At 46.5% G+C, this 23,010-nt stretch overlaps 1 long non-coding RNA gene across 1 annotated transcript; it reads right to left on the minus strand.

Moving 5' to 3' along the window:
* Nucleotides 1-318: 318 nt before the first annotated feature.
* On the minus strand, nt 319-11,452 carry LOC123575528 (uncharacterized). The gene is made up of 3 exons (XR_006700796.3): nt 11,223-11,452; nt 3,273-3,426; nt 319-695 (listed from the first exon to the last, which is right to left on the minus strand). It is a non-coding gene; the product is annotated as an uncharacterized lncRNA (long non-coding RNA).
* Between the last annotated feature and the right edge of the window lie 11,558 nt (nt 11,453-23,010).

Below are 23,010 nucleotides of genomic sequence, written 5' to 3' on the forward strand. Positions count from 1 at the left end.
CTGGGATTACAGGCATGCACCACCACACCCAGCTAATTTTGTTTTTGTATTTTTAGTAGGGACGGGGTTTCACCATTTTAGCCAGAATGGTCTTAATCTCCTGACCTCGTGATCTGCCTGCCTCAGCCTCCCAAAGTGCTGGGATTACAGGCATGAGCCACCGCATCCGGCTGTTTTCTTTCTTTCTTAAAAAGTTTTTGTAGAGATGGGATCTTACTATATTGCCCAGGCTGGTCCCAAACTCCTGGGTTTGAGCAATCCTCCTGCCTCAGTTTCTCAAAGTGCTGGGATTATAGATGAGAGCCACTGCACCTGGCCTGTCTTTTCTTTTTCTTTTTGTTTTCTTTCTGGTATCTCTTCTTATAGGAACACTAATCCTATCAGTTCAGGGCCCCACCCTGATGACACATGTAACGTCCACTACCCCTTTAGAGGCCCTGTCTGCCAATGCAGCCACACTGGAGGTTATAGCTTCAACATATGAACTTGGGGGAACACAACAAAGTCTGCAGCACCTTGAAAGCAGTAGCCACACCTGATTCAGCTTTTCATTCCCTCATCAGAGCACAGTTTCGACATATCATAGTGTCCAATAAATGTGAATTCAGGGGAATCTTGAATAAAATGGCAGAGCTGATATTTTAACCCAGGTCTTCAAATCACCAAATGAAGTGCTGGACATCATAGCTGGGCACCTATGGGGAATTAAAGAAAGAATACACCATGGTTTGCCCACTGGGAGGATAACCTTGTTCTGGTGGCAGGACGTACAGTGGATACAAATTATATACACCATGCGGAGTGGGCTAGTGAGGAGGTGAGGAAGGGGGGACCAGAAAGGATGGGAAGTGAGCTGGCCCTAAGAGACTGGTTTGCTTTGGGGTTTCGGGAGTAGCAAGGAGAGGCAGGAAGGGCAACTCCAGCCAGAAAACCTGGGATCTACGATTGAGGTCTGAGTTTCAGCATGGTGGTCTAGGATGGGATGAAAGTTCAAGAAAAATTGGGGCTTTGGAAGAACTTTGGAAGGTCTGAACCAAAAGATGGCATTGAAAATAACCTTGCCAACCTATAACATATAACATCAATCAAACAAAAGTTCTGATCTTTTAACCAACTATTTAAAAGTTAATAGAGGCTGGGCATGGTGGCTCATGCCTGTCATTCCAGTGCTTTGGGAGGCTGAGGTGGGAGGGTCACTTGAGCCCAGGGTTTGAGACCAGCCTGGGCAGCATAGTAAGACCTTGTCTCTACAAAAATAAAATTTAAAAAAATTAGTCAGGGCCTGGCGCTTTGGCTCACACCTGTAACCCCAACACTTTGGGAATCCCAGGCAAGTGGATCACTTGAGGTCAAGAGTTCCAAACCAGACTGGCCAACATGATGAAACCCCATCTCTACTAAAAATGCAAAATATTAGCCTGGCATGGTGGCTCACGCCTGTAATTTTAGCTACTCAGGAGTTTGAGGCAGGAGAGTTGCTTGAACTTGGGAGGTTGAGGTTGCAGTGAGCCAAGATCATGCCACTGCACTCCAGCCTGGGCAACAGAGCGAGACTCTCGCTCTCAAAAAAAAAAAAAAATTAGCTGGGCTTGGTGGCACTTGCCTGTAGTCTCAGCTACTGGGAAGGCTGAGGCAGGAGGATTACTTGAGCCCAGGAGTTAGAGGCTGCAGTGAGCTATGATCAAACCACTATACTCCAGCCTGGGTGATAGAGTGAGACTTTGTCTCTAAAAAAGAAAGAAAAAGCATTAACAAAAAATGTATTCCTTCCTCAGTAAAAAGAATTGTTTTATGGCTATGATAATTAATGAACTGCTTAGAAAAGATTTTTGTTTTTTTAACCATATGGATTATGGATGTGGTTGTGCAGAAATACTGCCATTTTAAAATTAAAATTGCATCCAATATTCATGATGAAATTGTGAGTTCTTTACACAACTAAGTATATCTTTTCCTATTTTCTCAATGAGTATATTGGATTGTTTAACATCTACAATTATGCTTCATGTTTCAACTTGCACTTAGTTTTTCCAGAATTATTTATTGTTTGGAGCAAGCAAATGGGGAAGTTTAAAGTTTGTCTTTTAAAGATGAAGCGCGACTCCAGGATTTTCACATATATTTCAGGAGAAAACTCTTAGACTACTGAATTTTTCGAAAACAAGTAAAATGAAAGATAGCGTGTTTGACTATGTGCAACTCCTTAGCAAAACTATGGGAAACCACTCCCGCACTTGAGAAAATATTCATAGAGCGTGCAGAAATGAACTGCTCTTTAAATGTTAAGAAATGCAAAACTTAAAGGCCACTATCCTCCCGTCCTCCACTGTCTACAATGTGTCACCATATCCGCCCCTCCAGCATCCCGGCCATGGGTCTGCCCATGAAGATGGTGGTGTTGGAAAACTACCCCTGAGACACTTAGAGTTTGTAATGGAAATTTCAGTAAGCCAGTAGCTCAGGGAGCATGGGCGTTTGAGACAGCCATTCTCAGTGTGCGTGTAGTCTCTGACTTCCTGAAATGATATGACAGGAGGCCACTTTTTAGCTTGTACCTTAAGATAATCCTTTTGATGATGTTACACAACTTTCCAAATTTTGTTAATTGGTTGGTACCTTCATTCTTTTATTTATTCTTTCAATGTTGGAGTGCATATCATCACCCCAACTTTGGTTTTTTAAATTTTAATTTGTATTGTTTTTAATTCATTTTGAGGCAATGTCTCACTATGTTGCCCAGGCTGGAGTACAGGGACGCGATCACAGCTCACTGCAGCCTCAGCCTCCCGGGCTGAAGCAATACTCCCACCTCAGCCTCCTAAGTAGCTGGGACCACAGGTGCACACCACCACATCTGGCTAATTTTTTTTTAGTTTTTGTGGAGACGGGGTCTCACTATGTTGCCCAGGCTTGTCTTGAACTCCTGGGCTCAAGCAATCCTCCCACTCCTGGGCTCACTTCAACCCCTCCCGAAGTACTGGGTGGGGGAGCCTCTGGGCTCAGCCATCACCCCAACTTTTGACATATTTAGGGGATAGGACAGCAGCTACTAGGACTCTAAGAGTCAAACTAAAACTACCCTCAGACTTGAGTTTAGCAGGCGATTTTGGATCAAATGCTTTGCACCCCCATTTTCCATCAGATGCTTTCTTGCTTCCACGCTTACCCCTCATTCAAATCAGCATAGGGTGGCCCGGCTAGCCTTCCGCACTTCCTCTTTCTTTCTCTCCATTTAGGTAATGTTAAAATAAATGATGTGTGTATGGCTTTACCTTTCGGAGATTTCTCAGGAACCAAACCTCTCTGGAGGGCAAAGGCAGTGTAAGAGAAAGTGAAGGCCAGGCTGACTGCAGTTGAAACTCCGGCTTTTGCCTGGTTTGCCTGTGAGTTCTTCCACGAGGTTCAGAGCCTCTGATTTCTCCAGTTCTTCAAAGAGAAAGAGCATGATACTTACAAGTCCTTTTGGCTAATGGAAGAGAAAGAGATTGAGCATGCTTGGGTTTCATAGGAAGCTAGATGTTCAGGGTTTCAAACAAGCTAAAATTCTAGTTCCCTTTCCAATTTCTGCAATTTTTGTTTTGTTTGTTTGTTTGTTTGTTTGACAGAGTCTTGCTCTGTCGCCCAGGCTGGAGTACAGTGGTATGATCTTGGCTCACTGAAACCTCCGCCTCCCGGGTTCAATCAATTCCCCTGCCTCAGCCTCCTGAGTAGCTGGGATTACAGGTGCCTGCCACCAAGCCTGGCTAATTTTTGTATTTTTAGTAGAGACAGGATTTTACCATGTTGGCCAGGCTGGCCTTGAACTCCTCACCTCCAGTGAGCCACCTGCCTCAGCCTCCCAAAGTGCTGGAATTACAGGCATGAGCCACCATGCCTGGCCAAAACTTTCTTAATTTTTGGATGAGTAAAGGAGAGAATACTGAGCTGATGAGTGTAGATAAAAAACGCTGGCTTGGAATTACCACCAGCAGGTCAGCCTGTCGTGTTGTTTTACATTCTGCCCGGGCATTCACGCTTCCTAAGCGGGCTCTAGCTCTGACTCACAACCTTGAATTTGGACCATTAAGTCAGGGCCATTTCATTCCTGGCTCTGCACTGCTTGCTTTTCAGTTTATTCTTGTGTGACTTCTTGCGTTTGGCTTTGATCCTGTATTTCACAACCTGACGATGGTTCCTTTCTCCTGACCTTCTAGCCTAGAATCTTCCCTTGCTGTTCTAGATTCTCAGCCTTGGTTTCAGACAGACTAGGGCTGAGAAGCTTAACTAGGTCTTTAGGGAGTATGTGGTTCTGAACTCCTGTACTAGCGACTCCTGGACACCGCCAGGCGGATGCAGTTGGTCTCAGGCTCAAGTCTGACTTCTTCCAGGCGAACGGCTCCGTCAGTGTTTGTGCCTGGTCACAGGTTGCCCCAGGTCACCAATGAGCCTTTGGATGGGCACGTGAAGATTCAGCATTATCAGCAGAATCCTGGGCAGGAAGAACGTGTCCAGGAGGCAGCGGACTACCTACCTCTTGCCCGGTGGCATCAGTCTGTGAAGGTCATCTTTCTGTTTCCAGATTAGAATGAAGACTTGAGAAGCGTAGGGCCGGGTGCAGTGGCCCACACCTGTAATCCCAGTGCTTTGGGAGGCTGAGGCAAGAGGATCACTTGAGATCAGGAGTTTGAGACCAGCTTGGGCAACATAGTGAGAACCCGTCTTTCCAAAAATATTTTTAAAAATTAGCCAGCTGTGGCGGCGTGCACATATCATACCAGCTGCTTGGGAGGCTGAGGCAGGAAGATGGCTTGAGCCCAGGAGTTTGAGGCTGCAGTCAGTTGTAATCATGCCTTTGCACTCCAGCCTGGGCGGCAGAGCAAGACCTTGTCTCTCAAAAAACAAACATATATATATATATATTTTTTTTTTTTATTTTTTTTTATTTTTGAGATGGAGTCTTGATCTGTCGCCCAGGTTGGAGTGCAATGGCACAATCTTGGCTCACTGCAATCCTCACCTCCTGGGTTCAAGGCTTCTCCTGCCTCAGCCTCCTGAGTAGCTGGGATTACAGGCACGTGCCACCATGCCCAGCTAAGTTTTTTTATATTTTTGGTAGAGACAGGTTTCACCACGTTGGCCAGGCTAGTTTAAAACTCCTGACCTCAGGTGATCCGCCTGCCTTGGCCTCCCAAAGTGCTGGGATTACAGGTGTGAACCACCTCACCTGGCCAATAAAAAACAAATTTAAAAAAGAGTTGTGGACTGGGTGTAGTGGCTCACACCCGTAATCCCAACATTTTGGGAGGCCGAGGAGGATGGATCACCTGAGGTCACAAGTTCAATACCAGCCTGGCCAACATGGTGAAACCCCGTCTCTATGAAAAATACAAAAATTAGCTGGGCGTGGTGTCAGAGGCCTGTAATCCCAGCTGCTTGGGAGGGTGAGGCAGGATAATCGCTTGAACCCAGGAGGCGGAGGTTGCAGTAAGCCAAGATCACGCCATTGCACCACTCCAGCCTGGGTGACAGAGTAAAACTCCGTCTCAAAACAAAACAAAACAAGAATGTTGTGAACAATGCCTCTCCTTGCTTGTGGCACTCCAGGCCTTATGTTTACACAAGAAGGGATGGTCCTGAGTCCGCATCTGCGCCTTCCCAGTCCTGGCATTCTGGACTCTGTTACAGAGAGTCTGCCACCTCCACACCCCAGGTCTCTAGAGTCCCAGAAGACTTTTAACTCAGCTTTACAAATTAATGTCCCCCCCACCCGATAGTGCCTCCATGATCGGTGCCCACCCCAACATGACATAAAAAGCTGGAGTAGTTCTGCCTGGGCGGGGTGGCTCACGCCTATAATCCCAGCATTTTGGGAGGCCGAGGCGGGTGGATCACCTGAGGTCAGGAGTTCAAGACCAGCCTGACCAACATGGAGAAACCCCATCTCTACTAAAAATACAAAAATTAGCCAGGCATAATGGCGCATGCCTGTAATCCCAGTTACTTGGGAGGCTGAGGCAGAAGAATCTCTCGAAACTGGGAGGTGGAGGTTGCAGTGAGCCGAGATCGTGCCATTGCACTCCAGCCAGGGCAACAAAAGCGAAACTCTGTCTCAAAAAAAGAAAAAAAAAAAAGTTGGTGCGGTTTAACCTTCTCCTCTCTCTCAGTCCCACGGTGCCCACTGCAGCCAGGAGTCTTTGGCCTGGAATTTCCTGCTCCCAGCCTACCATGCTTAACGGGTGGTTTGGATGAGGGGGCTGGAAAATATTTCAGTATCTCCCAGGAGTTGGTTACTTCAGAACAGGCCTCTCTGCCCCCGGGGCAGGGACCTAGCATTGCAGCTGCTATGGGGACTTGTGTTCTTCACTACTGTTGTTGACTGGCAGTGGCTGCACTTACGATTCTCATAGGCAGACAGCTCCTGCCCCAGGATGACGTTCTGCTACTTCACGGACAGGACGACTCCTGCCTACGTCTCCCCTTCTGACTCACAGCAGTGGCCTCCTCGCCCGTCTCATTTCTCTCAATGCTATGGTCACTTTGCTTTATGGATTTGTAGCCCTTTATTGCTATGTGGTTGTTTTGTTTTGTGGGTTTGTTTTTTTTTTTTTTTCTTATAGCTAACAGGCCCCATCCATAGGTTTCACTCACTTCATTTTTATTTATTTATTTTGAGACAAGGTCTTGCTCTGTTACTCAGGCTGAAGTGCAGTGGTGCCATCAAAGTTCACTGCAGCCTTGAACTCCTGAGCTTAAGTGATCCTCCTGCTTCAGCCTCCTGAGTAGCTAGGACTACAGGTGCATGCCACCATGCCCAGCTAAATAAAAAAAAAAGGTATACCATTTTCCCCAGGCTGGTCTCAAACTCCTGGACTGAAGTCATCCTTCTGCCTAAGCCTCCTAGTGTGCTGGGATTACATGCATGAGCCACTGCACCCAGCCTGTTTCCCTAACTTTAAATGCTGCAGAGAAAGACTGGGATGTAGGTCTCTATTCTTTCAATGGGCCGGAACCTTAAGTAGATTACACCATTCCCTGGGAAGACAATTTTGCCAAACCAAAGATAATAGGTCATAGTAGACCTTTCTCTTAGGACAGTAGATGCTAAATACCTTACATTTTTGCAACTTAAATGATTCTTCCAAGAATTAAAAATGTCTAGGTCTAAATTAGATCTCTACCTGTAGTCATTACAGTAAGTAGGAAATTTACATAAGTTTTGGTTCTGCTCCATCAATCACATCTATACACCCATGGAATGCTTTTCCCTCTACTGATTATCAGAGAGAGATCTGAGTCTCATCCCCAGCATTTGTGAGCTCTATATTCCTAAGCCTTATTTTCAAATCCTCAATCTCTCTCTTTTTTCTTTTTTGAGATAGCCTCTCACTCTGTTGCCCAGGCTGGAATACAGTGGTACAATCATGGCTCACTGCAGCCTCAACCTCCTGGGCTCAAGCCATCCTCCCACCTCAGCATCCCAGTAACTCAGACCACAGAGGCACGCCACCATGTTCAGTTAATTAAATTTTTTTTTTTTTTTTTTTTGTAGAGATGGGGGTCTCACTATGTTGCCCAAGCTGGTCTTGAACTTCTGGGCTCAAGTGATTCTCTTGCCTTGGTCTCTCATAGTGCTGGGATTACAGGTGTGAGCCACTGTGCCCAGCCCCTCTCTCTTTTACAAGGAAGAGAGTGCTCTTTGTGTCTGACTGTGAAAAGAATAATTCCTTTGGGCTGTGGGTAATTAGAGATGAGGAGAGAAGGTTTATTTCATCAACACTTTCTCAATTACCTGTTGTACTGATAGCTCAAATCACACCTCACTTTCTTTTTAAATAACCAGGGCAGGGTGAGCTGTCACGGAGCACTTTCTGTACACCTCCATTATGGCATTCCTGAGTTGCCACACATTTGGGTGGCTCCTGGGGGCTCATGTGAATAATTTCTACTCAGTTTCAGTTCTCCCTCATACAGCCGAGTGGCTGACTCAAACGAAGCACTCTTTAATCCCAGGCTTAACAAAAAAAAAAAAAAAAAGAAAAGAAAAGAAAACATCTATTGATGGAGTACATGAACAAAAAGAAAAGAGAAAAACTGCAGATTAGAACGTTTGTCAATACTAACTTCATACCCCTGGTCCCCCCGTAGAAGATTCTCAAAGGCCAGGCATTTCTCCGTAGGAAAGATTTGGAGGGAGAAGGATGCAATAATGCGGATAACTTTCTCAAGCCACGACTTGGCTGGCCTGGTGGCTGCACTCTCAGTAGCTCTTTTGTTCTTATGAAAAGGCCCAGAAGGGTCAAGGTCAATTTCAAGGTATCTGAATAAGGTGTCAGCTGCAGCAGCTGAGTTGGCGCTCAGCTCTCTCATAGACCTCCTTTCCCTACCCAAGTCCTTCAGAGGATCTGAAATGGCATGGCTGTGTCCCCACCCAAATTTCATCTTGAATTGTAGCTCCCATAATTCCTCAGGTGGGAGATAATTAAATCATGGGGGCAGTTTCCTCCATACTATTCTCATAGTCTCAAGAAATGTGATGAATTTTTTTTTGAGACAGAGTCTCGCTCTGTCATGCAGGCTGGACTGCAGTAGCATGATCTCGGCTCACTGCAACCTCTGCCTCCCAGGTTTAAGCAATTCTCCTGCCTCAGTCGCTCAATAGCTGGGATTACAGGTGCCTGCCAGAATGCCCTGCTAATTTTTTGTGTTTTTAGTAGAGATGGGGTTTCGCCATGTTGCCCAGGCTGGTTTCGAACTCCTGACCTCAGGTGATCCACCCGCCTCGGCATCTGAAAATGCTGGGATTACAGGCATGAGCCACCGTGCTGGGCCAGAGCTGATGATTTTATAAGGGGTTTCCCCTTTCGCTTGATTCTGATTCTCTCTTATGTGCCGCCATGTAAGATGTGGCTTTTGCCTTCCGCCATGATTGTGAGGCCTCCCCGGCCACGTGGAACTGTGAGTCCGTTAAACCTCTTTTTCTGTATAAATTACCCAGTCCTGGGGATGTCTTTATCAGCAGTGTGAAAATGGACCAGTACAGGATCCCACTGGGCTTTTTTCCCTAGGGCTGTTACAGCACGTGGGGAAAGATGGCTTGTCTCTTATGGCCCCATACATTTTTCCATAGGCATACAATCTTTATTTATCCATGCCAGGCCTCAGGGCATCTCTGTATATCTTACGCTGACCAGCACAGTCCTTGGAATGGCTTGAACTTTTCTGTCTGCATCCTGACCATCGGCATGACCATAACAACTTACAATCTGAAATTGTTTCACCTTTTGTGGTTCGAACAAGGTGAGATAATCCCAAACCAAACTGGAAAATTATCCACCACATTTATTGCTGGGACTTCTTGCACGAGTGAGCTGTGAGGACAGAACCCTGTTGTACTTATCTCTCTATCTCCAGGACTTTATTTTGTGCTTGTGTTCGGCTGTTCTTGTGTTGCTATAAGGACATACCTAAGACTGGGTGATTCACACAGAAAAGAGGCTTAATTGGCTCATGGTTCTGCAGGCTGTATAGGCACGGCACTGGCATCCGCTTGGCTTCTGGGGAAGCCTCAGGGAGCTTTTATTCTCAGTGGAAGGTGACGTGGGAGCAGTCACGTCACATAGTGAGAGTGGAAGCAAGACGGGCATGTGCCACACTTATTGATTGACTGAGACAGAGTCTTGCTCTGTCGCCTGGGCTGCAGTGCAGTGGTGCAATCATGGGCTCACTGCAGTCTCGATCTTCCAGGTTGAAGCAATCCTCCTGCCTCAGCCTCCTCAGTAACTGGGACTATGGGCACATGCCACTATGCCCAGCTAATTATTTTTACTTTTTTTTTTTTGAGACGGAGTCTAGCTCTGTTGCCCAGGCTGGAGTGCAGCGGTGCGATCTCAACTCACTGCAACCTCCGCCTCCCAGGTTCAAGCAATTTTCCTGCCTCAGCCTCCCAAGTAGCTGGGATTACAGGCGCCCACCTCCACGCCCAGATGATTTTTGTATTTTTAGTGGAGATGAGGTTTCACTGTGATGGCCAGGCTGGTCTCAAACTCCTGACCTCGTGATCCTCCCGCCTTAGCCTCCCAAAGTGCTGGGATTACAAGCATGAGCCACCGCGTCCGGCCGATTTTTTCAAATTTTTAGTAGAGATGAGGTCTTGCTATGTTGCCCAGGCTGGTCTCAAACTCCTGAGCTCAAGTGATCCACCTGCCTTGGTCTCCCAAAGTGTTGGGATTATAGGCGTGAGCCGCTGTGCCTGGTCCATGCACTTTCAAACAAGCCGATTTCACGTGAAAGAACTCAGTATTGCGAGGATGGCACCAAGCCACAAGGAATCTGCCGCCATGACCCAAACACCTCCCACCAGGCCCCACCTCCAACACTGGGATGACATTGCAACATGAGAACTGAGTGGGACAAACATCCAGACTAGATCAGTGCTTATTACGTAGTACTTGAGACATAACTGCTAAATAGGGCATGCATGACATTGAATAGACTAAAACAGCACACAGTATCGTTAGAGACTTCATCCTCTCTGACAGCAGCCTTTAAAGACCTGAATATGAGCAACAGGAGTCAATGGAAACACGGGCGAGAGAACAATGGACTAAACCTAACTCTTAATCAACAGGAAATTATTGCTTAACAGAATTTGCCCACATTCTCCAATAAAGAAGGGAAGGGGAAATAGTTAAGGCAGATTCAGATTAAAAATAGCAACATGTAATTCATGCATAGATATTTTTCAGCCATCACGCCCCCACATATCTTCGGTGTGGAATGCTTTGGATAGATGGTGCCAGGAAATCCATATGTAGGGCAAAAAGCATGGGAAAAGATTCCCCAGTTAGATCCTGCTCCTGATGTATTATTTCTGAAGGTCCTCAAAATAATTCTTTTTTTAGAGTAGAAAATCCATTTTGAAAGGGCTCCACTTGGGCTAGGCTGGACGCTACTGCATATCACCAATTTAGGTCACCTCTGTGTGGACAATGAAGCCAACCTCAGTTTTAACCTTGCATTAAATCTGCAAAGGAGGAGATTGGACCACGTGACCCCTGAGGGCCTTCTGGCTCCACCTTCTGTGAGGACATCAAACCGTCAGATGTAGATCTGGAAGCGGTGACCCTCTCTCTTTGGGTGAGTTTCTCTTTTTCCTCTGAGTCGCAGTGTTGAGGGCAGCTGTTAATTTTTTTAATCCCTCAAATAACTCAATTTTAGGAACATTCGCGCTCCCTAAGCCTTACCTTGAAAGCCAGCGTAGGATTTCGCTGCCACCCCAGAAGATGCTGAGTGGATCCAGGTTCCTATCCGTTTTCTCCCTCTGGTGTGAGTCCACACTCCGGACGCTGGGAAATGGCTCTGTTCCAGGAGTGCGGCTATCATCCTCTTCCTCTGCCCAGTGCTCTCTGTTACATCTTTTTTTTTTCTAAAGCACAATCACACAACTAGCTATGAATAAACCCCTCCTGTCACTGCCTAGGAAAATGGTTTCCAAACATTATGGTTTTCTTTTTATAAAACACTCTTTTCCTCTTTCCTTTTTTTCTTCTTTCTTTCTTTTCCTCCTTCCTCCCTCCTTCCTCCCTCTTTCGTCCCCCCTCCCTCCCTCCCTCCCTCCCTCCCTCCCTTCCTTCCTTCCTTCCTCCCTCCCTCCCTCCCTCCCTCCCTTCCTCCCTTCCTCCATCTCACTATATCACCCAGGCTGGAGTGCACTGGTGTGATCACGGTTTCACCTCCCAGGCTCAAGTGATGCTCCTGCCTCAGTCTCCTGAGTAGCTGGGACTACAGGCGCACACTACCACAGGTGACGGTTTTTTTTTTTTTTTTTTTTAGTGGAGCGGTCTCACTATGTTGCCCAAGCTGGTCTCCAACTCCTGGGCTCAGGTGATCCTCTTGCCTGAGTTTCCCAAAGTGCTGGGGTTATAGCTGTGAGCCACCATGCCCAGCCAACATTATTTTTTTCTAAAAAAAGGTGGAATCATTTTTGAAACAGTAATTGCCTGAGACCTGAATACATGACTCAATAAAGATCGGAAGATGTCACCTGCCCGGGTTGTCTTCCCACCCCCAGAATCCTGATGCACTTCAGAATAATTTTAAAATCAATTGCTCTGGATACTGAAGAAATGACGAGTATGAGAAAAAGAAGCATCAGCAGAAACCATCTGCCTGCACCCTTAGATATCACAAATGCGTGATGAAAAAAATAAGACCAACTTGGGCCTGCTTTGAAGAGAGCTCTCTTTGGTTCTTCCATTTTCCCTTTTATATTTATGGATATGTTGTGACCTGGGTCAACCAAAAAAGAGAAAAACAAAGTGGAGCACAAGCCAAAGATTGAGTCATACAGAATTATATCTTTACCAGAACTAGACCCACCTAAAAGAACGATGAACAGGATGTGTCAAACACCACAGTATGAGGCTGAAGTTAAAGAAACAAGCTCTACTTAAGGGTACCAAGAATAGCGTCATCTTCATCTGGGCTGTAACCAAAGCCAGATAGCATGCTTAGCATAGTCTTTTAATCTGGAACTATCTTTTTGCTAGCTGGGCTTTATCCATCCCTGCCCTTCATTTAATGGCCAGGCTTCCATCTCAGCTTCTGCCTCAGGGAGATTAAAAATGGTAATTTAGCCGGGCGCGGTGGCTCACGCCTGTAATCCCAGCACTTTGGGAGGCCGAGGCGGGTGGATCACAAGGTCAGGAGATCGAGACCACGGTGAAACCCCGTCTCTACTAAAAATACAAAAAATTAGCCGGGCGAGGTGGTGGCGCCTGTAGTCCCAGCTACTCGGGAGGCTGAGGCAGGGGAATGGCGTGAACCCCGGAGGCGGAGCTTGCAGTGAGCCGAGATCGCGCCACCGCACTCCAGCCTGGGCGACAGAGCGAGACTCCGTCTCAAAAAGAGAAAAAAAAGGTAATTTAGGGGGCCGGGCACTCACGCCTGTAATCCCAGCACTTTGGGAGGTCGAGGCGGGTGGATCACGAGGTCAGGAGATCGAGACCATCCTGGCCAACATGGTGAAAACCCATCTCTACTAAAAGTACAAAAAATTAGCTGGGCGTGGTGGCACGTGCCTGTAATCCCAGCTACGTGGGAGGCTCAGGCAGGAGAATCGCTTGAACCCAGGAGTCAGAGGTTGCAGTGAGCCGAGATCGTGCCACTGCACTCCAGCCTGGACACAGAGCGAGGCTCCATTAAAAAAAAAAAAAAAAAAAAAAAAAAGGTGACTTAGGATGGGGAGGCACAGGCATGCTGTCCTGGGCTGCAGCCCAATCTGTGCAGCTGGAGCCACTGTCTCTATGTTTAGCAGGCAGGATCATGCCTCGCTTGAACTCTTTTCACTCTGCAGGATGGAAAAGGAAAGAGTGAAGGAAAGAGTATGGCCTTTTCAACCACATCAGACTCCAGGTTTTTTTTTTTTTTTTTTTTTTTTTGAGACAGAGTCTTGCTGTGTGCCCCAGGCTGGAGTGCAGTGGTGTGATCTCAGCTCACTGTAACCTCTGCCTCCCGGGCTCAAGCCATCCTCTTACCTCAGCCTTCTGAGTAGTTAGGACTACAGGCATGCACCACCACACCTGACTAATTTTTGTACTTTTGGTAGAGACGGGGTTTCGCCATAATGCCCAGGTTGGTCTCACACTCCTGAGCTGGAGCCATCCGCCCACCTCAGCCTTCCAAAGTGCTGGGGTTAGAGGCATGAGCCTCCGCACCTGGCTTTCATGCGTACCTGAGTCAGGATCCTGCAGAATCCCTGCTGTGACTTGGAAGGCGTGTTGGGAAGCCGTGTTCCTGAGCTGCAGTTGTGGTGCTGAGGACCGAACATTTGAATTAATGTATTGAATTAACGTGCTTTGGCATTCAGTCTTTTCTTTGCTGGGGTGGGAGGGGATGGCTATCATGGAGAACCTGTGGTCAGAGGGGAAGGCTGTGGTCAGCACTTCTCTCTCCCTCCTGTAGCTTCAGCCTCTCTGCTCACAGAAGTTTCTGCCTCCTCCCCTAACCCTGGGCTTGGGAGTAAAGCAGGGATAGGGTCAGAGGGTGGGAGGGTGGCTGGAGTTCTCAGCACTGCTTTGTCCAAAGAAATCCTCCAAAATGCTCTCACTGTCTCTCATGACCCTTTTTAAAGTGGACTAAGTGTTGTGGGGCCGGTTCCCAGGCATTTTCTTTGTGAATTCCGCACACTGACACCCTGTTACACCAGTATCCAATTCCGGAGAAGGCCTCTCCCTTTCTGATCCATTCAAAGGATTCTTAAGACTGACATTCTGAGACAGGGTCTCACTGTCATCCAGGCTGGAGTGCAGTGGTGCAATCTTGGCTCACTGCAGCCTCCACCTCCCAGGCTGCAGCGATCCTCCCACCTTAGCCTCTGGAGTTGCTGGGACTACAGGTGCGGGTCACCACACCCGAATCATTTTTGCATTTTTTTGGGAGATAGGGTTTCCTCGTATTGCCCAGGCTGGTCTCAAACTCGTGAACTCAAGTGATCTGCCCACCTTGGCCTCCCAAAGTGCTGGGATTATAGGCATGAGCCACCATGCAAGCACCCCCCACCGTTTTTTTTTTTTTTGGTTTTGTTTTTGAGACAGAGTCTTAGTCTGTCACTTAGGCAGGAGTGCAGTGGCATGAACACAACTCACTGTAGGCTTGACCGGGCTCAAGTGATCCTCCCACCTCAGCCTCCTGAGTAACTGGCACTACAGGCGTGTGCCACCGTGCCCAGCTAATTTTTTTTTGGTAGAGACAGAGTCTCCCCATATTGCTCAGGCTGGTCTCAAACTCCTGGGCTCAAGCAATCCACCCATCTAGGCCTCCCAAAGTGCTGGGATTACAGGCGAGACTCACCACACCCGGCCAAGGCTAACTTTTTTTTTTTTTTTTTTTTTGAGACGGAGTCTCATTCCATGGCACATGCTGGAGTGCAGTGGTGGGATGTTGGCTCATTGCAAACTCCACCTCCCAGGTTCAAGTGATTCTCCTGCCTCAGCCTCCCAAGTAGCTGGGATTACAGGAGTGCGCCACCATGCCCGGCTAATTTTTGTATTTTTAGTAGAGACAGGGTTTCACCACGTTGGCCAGACTGGTCTCGAACTCCTGACCTCAGGTGATTCATTCACCTTGGCCTCCCAAAATGCTGGGATTACAGGAGTGAGCCACTGCGCCCGGCCCAGGCTAACTTATTCTTAAGAGAGTGAAGGCTGAAGTTTGTAGTTCAGTCTGCACTTGACCTCCCTCAGGTCTCTGAACTCTTTGCCACATGTGGCTGCAACATTATTTAGCAAGAGGCATCCCCCTTCTGTGTTGTGTGGCCTCTTCAGCAAAGAGGTGCCTGAGAGTCCCCCCTGAATAATGACATATTTTCTCTAACAACCAAAATTTGTCGTTCAAAGATGCTTATGCTAATCTCAGCTGTAAGATCTCAGACAGTCCTAAGAGAAAGGCACGTTGAATCCACCCATTACCTATCCCCACAATCTTCTAGGGTTCCAGGGCTTTCACCCTGAGTGAAACCTACACTGCTTGTTCCCTTTTTTCATTATTTAGTGTGAGTGAAGCCAAAACTCAGTCATTCTCCGAGGTGGAGAAGTTTCATACAGATTTTGATGTCTGATATTCTATCTGCTTGCACTGTTAAATTTCTCAAATATGTATATTTGTTTTCTCAGCAAAATAGTAAGTTTATTGGGGAAACGAGGAATCACAGTTCGTCTTTCCATGGGAAGGAACCAGCTGCCCTGGGATCTCAGCAGCTTCACTGGTGAAGAGGATGGGAACATTTTCCGCCTAAGCAGAGGCTGTGGCTGCAGGGCTTGTTGGTGACAAGGACAAGGATAAGTCAAGACTTCCATAACTTGAACCAAGGAGGTGAATAGGAAGCTCCTGCTGTTAGAATTTCCTATTCACATCTTCAAAACTTTTACTGGCCAAGCGCAGTGGCTCACAACTGTAATCCCAGCACTTTGGGAGGCTGAGGCAGGAGGATCGTTTGAGGCCAGAAGTTCTACAGCAGCCTGGGCAACCATGTGAAGCTCTATCTCTACAAAAAGTAAAGATAAAATAAAAATTAGCCGACCGAGGTGGCATGCACCTGTGGTCCCAGATACTTGAGGGGTTGAGGCAGGAGGATTACCTGAGCCCGGGTGTTTGAGGGTGCAGTGAGCTGTGATCACTCCCCTGCCCTCCAGCCTGAGTGACAGAGCCAGACCCGTCTCGGAGAAGAAAAACCAAACTTTTTTACTGGGGCTTGATATTACTTGGAATAAAGAAGCCACAACAATATAATCACTCTGTTACTATCTAGACTATCAGCATACTAGCGATATGAATCATAACAAAAGTATAATACGATTTTATCTGTAGAGTCACACATTGAAACAACTGGGAGTAAACTTATCAAAGGAAACAGATAAGCGATTATCACACTTATGAATAATTTCACAAAGAATGCGGTGACTTCATTCACCAAGGATTTCTGGAATCCTGAATTCCAGGTCAATGGTAACGCCTCAGAGGACAGAGGGAGGAAAAGGATAGAATCATACCAAGGCATTTTTTAATTATTCCAAAGGTTATTCTTAAGTGCAAAAAAACCCGACATCATTGTTATTATGATGGTATTCCTGAAAATCAAGAGATTCTAATTCACACAAGAGATTCCATCCTTTGACAGCTGTCACGAAGGATACAATATTTTTTTAAAAATTATTCAGTTGAAATAATTAAAGTTTGGTTGAAAAAGTCAAGATGTTATATGGGGGTCAGTTCAGCTCTATATTTTGTAGGTACATCAATCTGGAGTCTTAGGCACAAAGAATAGACATCCAAAGAAATCCAACTTGCGGCCAGCTGTGGTGGCTCACGCCTGTCATTCCAGCAATTTGGGAGGCTGAGGTGGGAGGGTTGCCTGAGGCCAGGAGTTTGAGACCAGCCTGGGCAATGTATCCACTGATGTTGTCTCATCCCAGGGATGATCTGAGGAGAGCTAGCTGCAGTATTACAGGAAAATGACATCTTTGAAAGATGACTGTCTTTCATATGAGGCGCTGAAAATGCTCTATGGCCAAGAATTCTCTCTGTTCTCTATTGCTACTTGTCTGAAGCTGTGCCTCTTCAGCTGTTACCCTTTAATCCAGAAAAAGGCAAACCTCGTCCCTGAGAAAGACCTTATATTCCTCTTCTCTTACTCAAGAAAAAGATGAAATTTTTACTGTCCTTTGTCCAGGAAAAATGTAACTGATCTTCAATGCAAATTGAGCTTTTCTCTGTTTCCAAGTAGATATTTTGTATTTGCCGTCATTATGCCCCACTTATGGGTCCGATTATCTCAAATGTGAAATTTCCCACTACTGGGCATTTGATATCATTTTAACCTTCTCTCTTACCTTCTCTGGCCTTTGAAGAGTGACTAATGTCATAGGACTTAAAAAAACCGACCTCGGAGAGTAGCTATCAAGTTATTTTTCTGAGGCTCGCAGGATCGTTTAACGTCACTATTACTGTGTTTCTGGAAGACATTTATAATTATGTTATACTATTTATAAAATGGTTAGCATTCTGGGAAACAATACTTTTAGCTTTCCGTAATGAAAGCAGCGCTATTGAATAAGCATTGCAAAGTGGCAGAAAGCACAGTTCATAAATGAAGTTACTCTGTTTCTTTATTTGTCTGTGAAATGACAGAAGAAATAACCTCTCCAGTTGACTGTAAGGACCACAAGACATGCTTATAACCCTTCTGGAAATGCAGGAGGTACTAAGTGTTAGCCGCGGTTCCCGGCCTTGGAATTCATCTCTCTGAGGCAGCTGTGTGGGGTAGAGAGAATACTGCACTTCTGAACACAACATGTGAGTTTCTGTGCAAACCCTGGGTCTTTGCCACTGTTTTGGTAAGAGTTCATTTCAGTGCCTTTGAATGCAAGAGTGGATTAACATCACCTGCCTTAGCTATAAAGCAGGGTAGCTGTGAGAATCATAACACAATAAGGTAATATGAGGCTGGGCACGGTGGCTCACGCCTGTAATCTCAGTACTTTGGGAGCCCGAGGCTGGCAGATCACCTGAGGCCAGGAGATGGAGACCAGCCTGGCCAACATGATGAAACTACTAAAAATACAAAAATTAGCCAGGCATGGTGGCGCACACCAGTAGTCCCAGCTACTTGGGAGGCTGAGGCAGGAGAATCGCTTGAAAATGGGAGGCTGCAGTGAGCTGAGATTGTCCCACTGCCCACCAGCCTGGGTGACAGAGCGAGACTCTGTCTCAACAAAAAAGGAACGTATTATAAGAAAGTAGAGTGTAAATATGAAACTCTTTAGGGAGTGATTATTATACTTTGTCTTGTACAGTTGGTTCCCTGGTTTTGAAACTGCCTTTGCAAAACCTGTAACAGAAAATGATGACAGTGAAAGAGATCTGATCCATCCAACCCCCATTTTGCCTTTAACTTCCAAGCTGCCCATAGTTATTCCTGAGCTTGGGGCAAGCTAACTTTGGGAGAAACTTAGTTTACAGTTTCGTTGATAATAGCCCTTTCTCCAAACTAAAGCACCTTTGTAAAGCTAATGAAAGACAATCAGGTTAGGAGGATGACAGGAAGCTGAGTTCTGCTAGGGTGTAGACAGAAACAGTTAGCAGCCATTGTTCCAGAGGCCACAAGATGTGCAACTTCCCCAATCACTCCTGCAAATAGCATCATATCATAGAATTTAAGATTGCCCTTTTGAGATGTCTTTTTCAGGTTTTTGCATGTCTGACAACTGACCAATGGCTTCACCTGGACCCACCAACCAGTCCTGGGGCTACACCCAGAAGCAGACTCAGTGCTCACAGTGACCATTCCCCACACCACTATGATTCCACCCCCAACCAATCAGCAGCACCCATTCCCTTGATTACCAAACTATCCTTGAAAAACCCTAGCCTCTGAATTTTCAGGGAGGCTGATTTGAATAATGATAAAACCCTGGTTTCCCATTCAGCCGGCTCTATGTGGGTAAAACTCTTTCTCTGTTGCAATTCGCCTGTCTTGATAAATCAGCTGCATCTGGGCAGCGGGCAAGAAGAACCCGCTGAGAGGTTACAGTTTCATTCCTCAGGTCTATTAACCAGGTTTTCCAGAGAAACAGAACCAGTCGGTGTGTATATAAAAGAAGATTAGGAGGAATGGGCTTACGAGATGACGGTGTTTGAGAAGTCCCACAATCTGCCATCTGCAAACTGAGACCCAAGAAAGCTGGTGGCATAACTCAGGCTGAAGACCTGAGAACCAGGGGGCCAGTGGGGGTAAGTCCCAGTCTAAGGGCAAAAAAAGATGAGATGAGATCACCCAGCTCAACAGCGAGGCAGAAAAACAAAAGGAGGCGAACTCCTTCTGTCTCTCTTTTTTGTTCCATTCGGGCCCTCAATGGATTGGATTTACAAGACAGAAACCCCCAAATTATGAATTTCAGAGATTATATAGGAACTACATCATAGCTGCCCCCATCCCTTCTAGAGACTTCAACAGAAACCTTAAACACTAACTGTTTTTTTTTTTTTTGGTGTTTTTTTGTTTGTTTGTTGTTTTTTGAGATGGAGTCTTGCTCTGTCACTCAGGCTGGAGTGCAATGGCGCGAGCTCGGCTCACTGCAACCTCTGCCTCCCAGGTTCAAGTTATTCTCCTGCCTCAGCCTCCCAAGTAGATGGGATTATAGGCACATATCACAACGTTGGCTAATTTTTTTGTATTTTTAGTAGAGACAGGGTTTTACCATGTTGGCCAGGCTGGTCTCGAACTCCTGACCTCAGGTGATCCACCCGTCCTGGCCTCCGAAAGTGCTGGGATTACAGGCGTGAGCCACTGTGCCCAGCCAGAAATGCTACCTTTCTAATGGAAACAACCATTGGGAAGAGAATGGGAAGGCCCTGTGTGTTACAGCAAATGCCAGTGCAGATCAATGAATGCAAAGGCGCAGCTCCAGGGGAGATAAACCCACAAATCTCTCCGTAATAATTCACGATCTCTGTTTTCCAAGATGATTACTATTCCTTCATCCTTTAATCCAGTGTTAAACTAAGTGTAGCCTAAAGCGGCCTCCTTGTAAATTTGGCCTAAAGGTTTCACCCGCAGAGGGGACTATATAACAGGATGTACAAACAGACCGGAAACTACTCTTACCAATCACCGAGTTCCGGCCAGTCAAAGGGGCCAACTGTTTAAACTGCGTTCAAATGAGAGAAATGGCAAGTGGTAGCCAATCTGGCTGTCTCTGGACCTCACGTCACTTTCCTTTGCCTCTGACGGTGGCAGTGCCACAGCCTCTCTCAACCTATTCTGGTTCAGGGCGTAGGGTAGGCGCACCTGGCACTGATAACTTGAGTGTACCCTGAGAATGACCCTGTAAGGCAGGCACACCTGAATGTGTGTTCAGAGTCCATGCTAGGGAATCTGGGACTAGCCCACCCAGAGATCCATTCCTTTTCTATGAAAAACATTTGATCCCCGACCCTGGCCCGTGGAACGCAGGTTGTACCGGGGATTGAGACCGTTTGTTTTGGGTTAAATGAAGGTTGCCAGGTGGAATCTGTTAGAGGGAGGGTGTAAAGTGAAAATGCTATCGAAATCGCATGCATTTTGCAAGCGTTTGCAGTTTGCCTGCTTGGCCCACCACCACTGGACTCTCTCCCCTGTATGTAAGACCCCAATAAAACCCACGTCTCCTTCGCTGGTGTGGGATCCTGTCTTTGGCCTCTTGTACCTGATGCCATCCCTACTGAGATTAATAGGGGTCTGGCATGACAATGGGGCTGCCCGATTTGAGAATTGTTCTTTGCTCAATTAAACTGTTAAATTTGTCTAGAGTTTTCGATACTAGGTTGCCAGTAACTTTTGTCCAGGAAACTCTGGCTATGCAGAAACATGAAAACATTTATGTTGTTTCCTGACAGCAAGTGGAGTCGTAGAACTTGCTTGGATTTGGGGGTGAGGTTGACAGATGTTTGTAGGGTGATCCTGAGGTTTCTGGCCAAGGAAAATGTATGGTGAGACCATTTACTGGGATAGTACACAGGCAAAAACTAGAACTGTTTTTTTCTGATTTGTGGGGGAGTAGGGAATTCACAGGAAAACATGAAGACAATAAATAGAGTTTTAGGTGCTTGAGGATGCTCAGTCTGCAGTTTGAACTCAGTGGCAGTCCTGGGATGCAGATACGGACGTGGGAGTCCCAAACAGGCAGTGATGTGAAATTGCCCGGGCGAGATGGCAGGAATAACCTGGACCTTGGGAAGAGGATGGAGGGTAGAGCCAAGACATGGCGACGCAGAGTGTGTCCACCTTCACTTTTTCAACAGACCATTGTGAACAGGACAAAAGAGAGAAATCTGTTAGGTACTGCTGCCCAACTTGACACACTATTTCACATAAATGTCTCCCCAGCTGCAAATCTGGGGCGTAGCTGTTAATCGACCCCAGAAACAAAGAGAAAAATGAATCATTCCCCGAGGTACCCAAGGGAAGGTGCTACCAGGCTGTAAAGTAGCTTCGACGTTTCTAAAGCCGTGGTCTACAAGCCCATGTATGAGAATCAGCTAGGCAGTGTTTTTGTTTGTTTTGTTTTTAAATCAGTTTCGCCTATAGAGACCCTAATTCAATCAGTCTGTGGTGGGGCCCAAATGCTTTAGTACTTTTTTTCCAGCTCTCAGGGGATGCTAACATGTATCCATGGTTTGGATCCGTGTCCCTGCCAAATCTCATGTTGAAATGTGATCCCCTGTGTTGGAGGTGGGCCTGGTGGGAGGGGCTTGGATCACAGGGGTGCCTCTCATGAATGACTTGGTGCTGTTCCCTTGCTGATGAGTGAGTCCACGTGAGACATGGTTTAAAACTGAATGTCGCCTCACACTCTCTCTCTCGCTCCCACTCTGGCCATGTGTGATGCCTGCTCCTGCTCTGCCTTCCGCCATGATTGTAAACTCCCTGAGGCCTCACCAAGTAGATGCTGGTGCCATGCTTCCTGTACAGCCTGCAGAACCATAGCCAGTTAAACCTGTTTTCTTTATAAATCACCCAGCCTCGGGTATTCCTTTACGGCAACACAAGAATGGCCTAACACCCCAGGTTTGAGCAACAATCTTCTATAGTTACGCGTACATTTTCTTTTTTTACCATAGAACAACTCAATTCAAGAATTCAAGACCAGCTGCCATGTTTTACAAAGGTATTTCTTTGAGTAGCAAATTATGGTGATTGGGGACTTACCCTAACATTATTGCTTCATAGACAATGTCCTAATACATGTTTCTAGACAAATCTGTAAGAAAGTTGCACCTTCACAGAGCTCACTGGTTATCTTCAAACACCTGGAAAAACATCCCCTTTGAGCAAAGGAGAGATTACTCAGCTGAAGCTTGCAGAAAGCAGTACAATGGGGCTGGGCACCACGGCTCACGCCTATAATCCCAGCATTTTGGGAGGCTGAGGCGGGCAGATCACTTGAGGCCAGGAGTTTGAGACTGGCCTGGCCAACATGGTCATATTAGGGTTCTCTAGAGGGATATAATGGAATATATATACACATACACACACACACACATATATAGAGAGAGATATATATAAAGGGGAGTTTGTTAAGTATTAACTCACATTATCATAAGGTCCCATAATAGGCCGTCTGCAGGCTGAGGAGCAAGGAGAGCCAGTCCGAGTTCCAAAACTGAAGAACTTGGAGCCTGATGTTCGAGGGCAGGAAGCCTCCAGCATGGGAGAAAGATGAAGACTGGAAGACTCCGCCAGTCTAGACCATCTACATTCCTCTGCCTGCTTGTATCCTAGCTGAGCTGGCGGCTGATTAGATGGTGCCCACCTGGATTGAGGGTGGGTCTACCTTTCCCAGCCCACTGACTCAAATGTTAACCTCCTTTGGTAACACCCTCACAGACACACCCAGGATCAATACTTTGCATCCTTCAGTCCAATCGAGTTGACACTCAGTAGTAACTATCACAATGGTGAAACCCCATCTCTACTAAACACACACAAGTTAGCCA

The sequence above is a fragment of the Macaca fascicularis genome, chromosome 9 (assembly GCF_037993035.2).
Source record: "Macaca fascicularis isolate 582-1 chromosome 9, T2T-MFA8v1.1".
Classification (NCBI taxonomy): domain Eukaryota; kingdom Metazoa; phylum Chordata; class Mammalia; order Primates; family Cercopithecidae; genus Macaca; species Macaca fascicularis.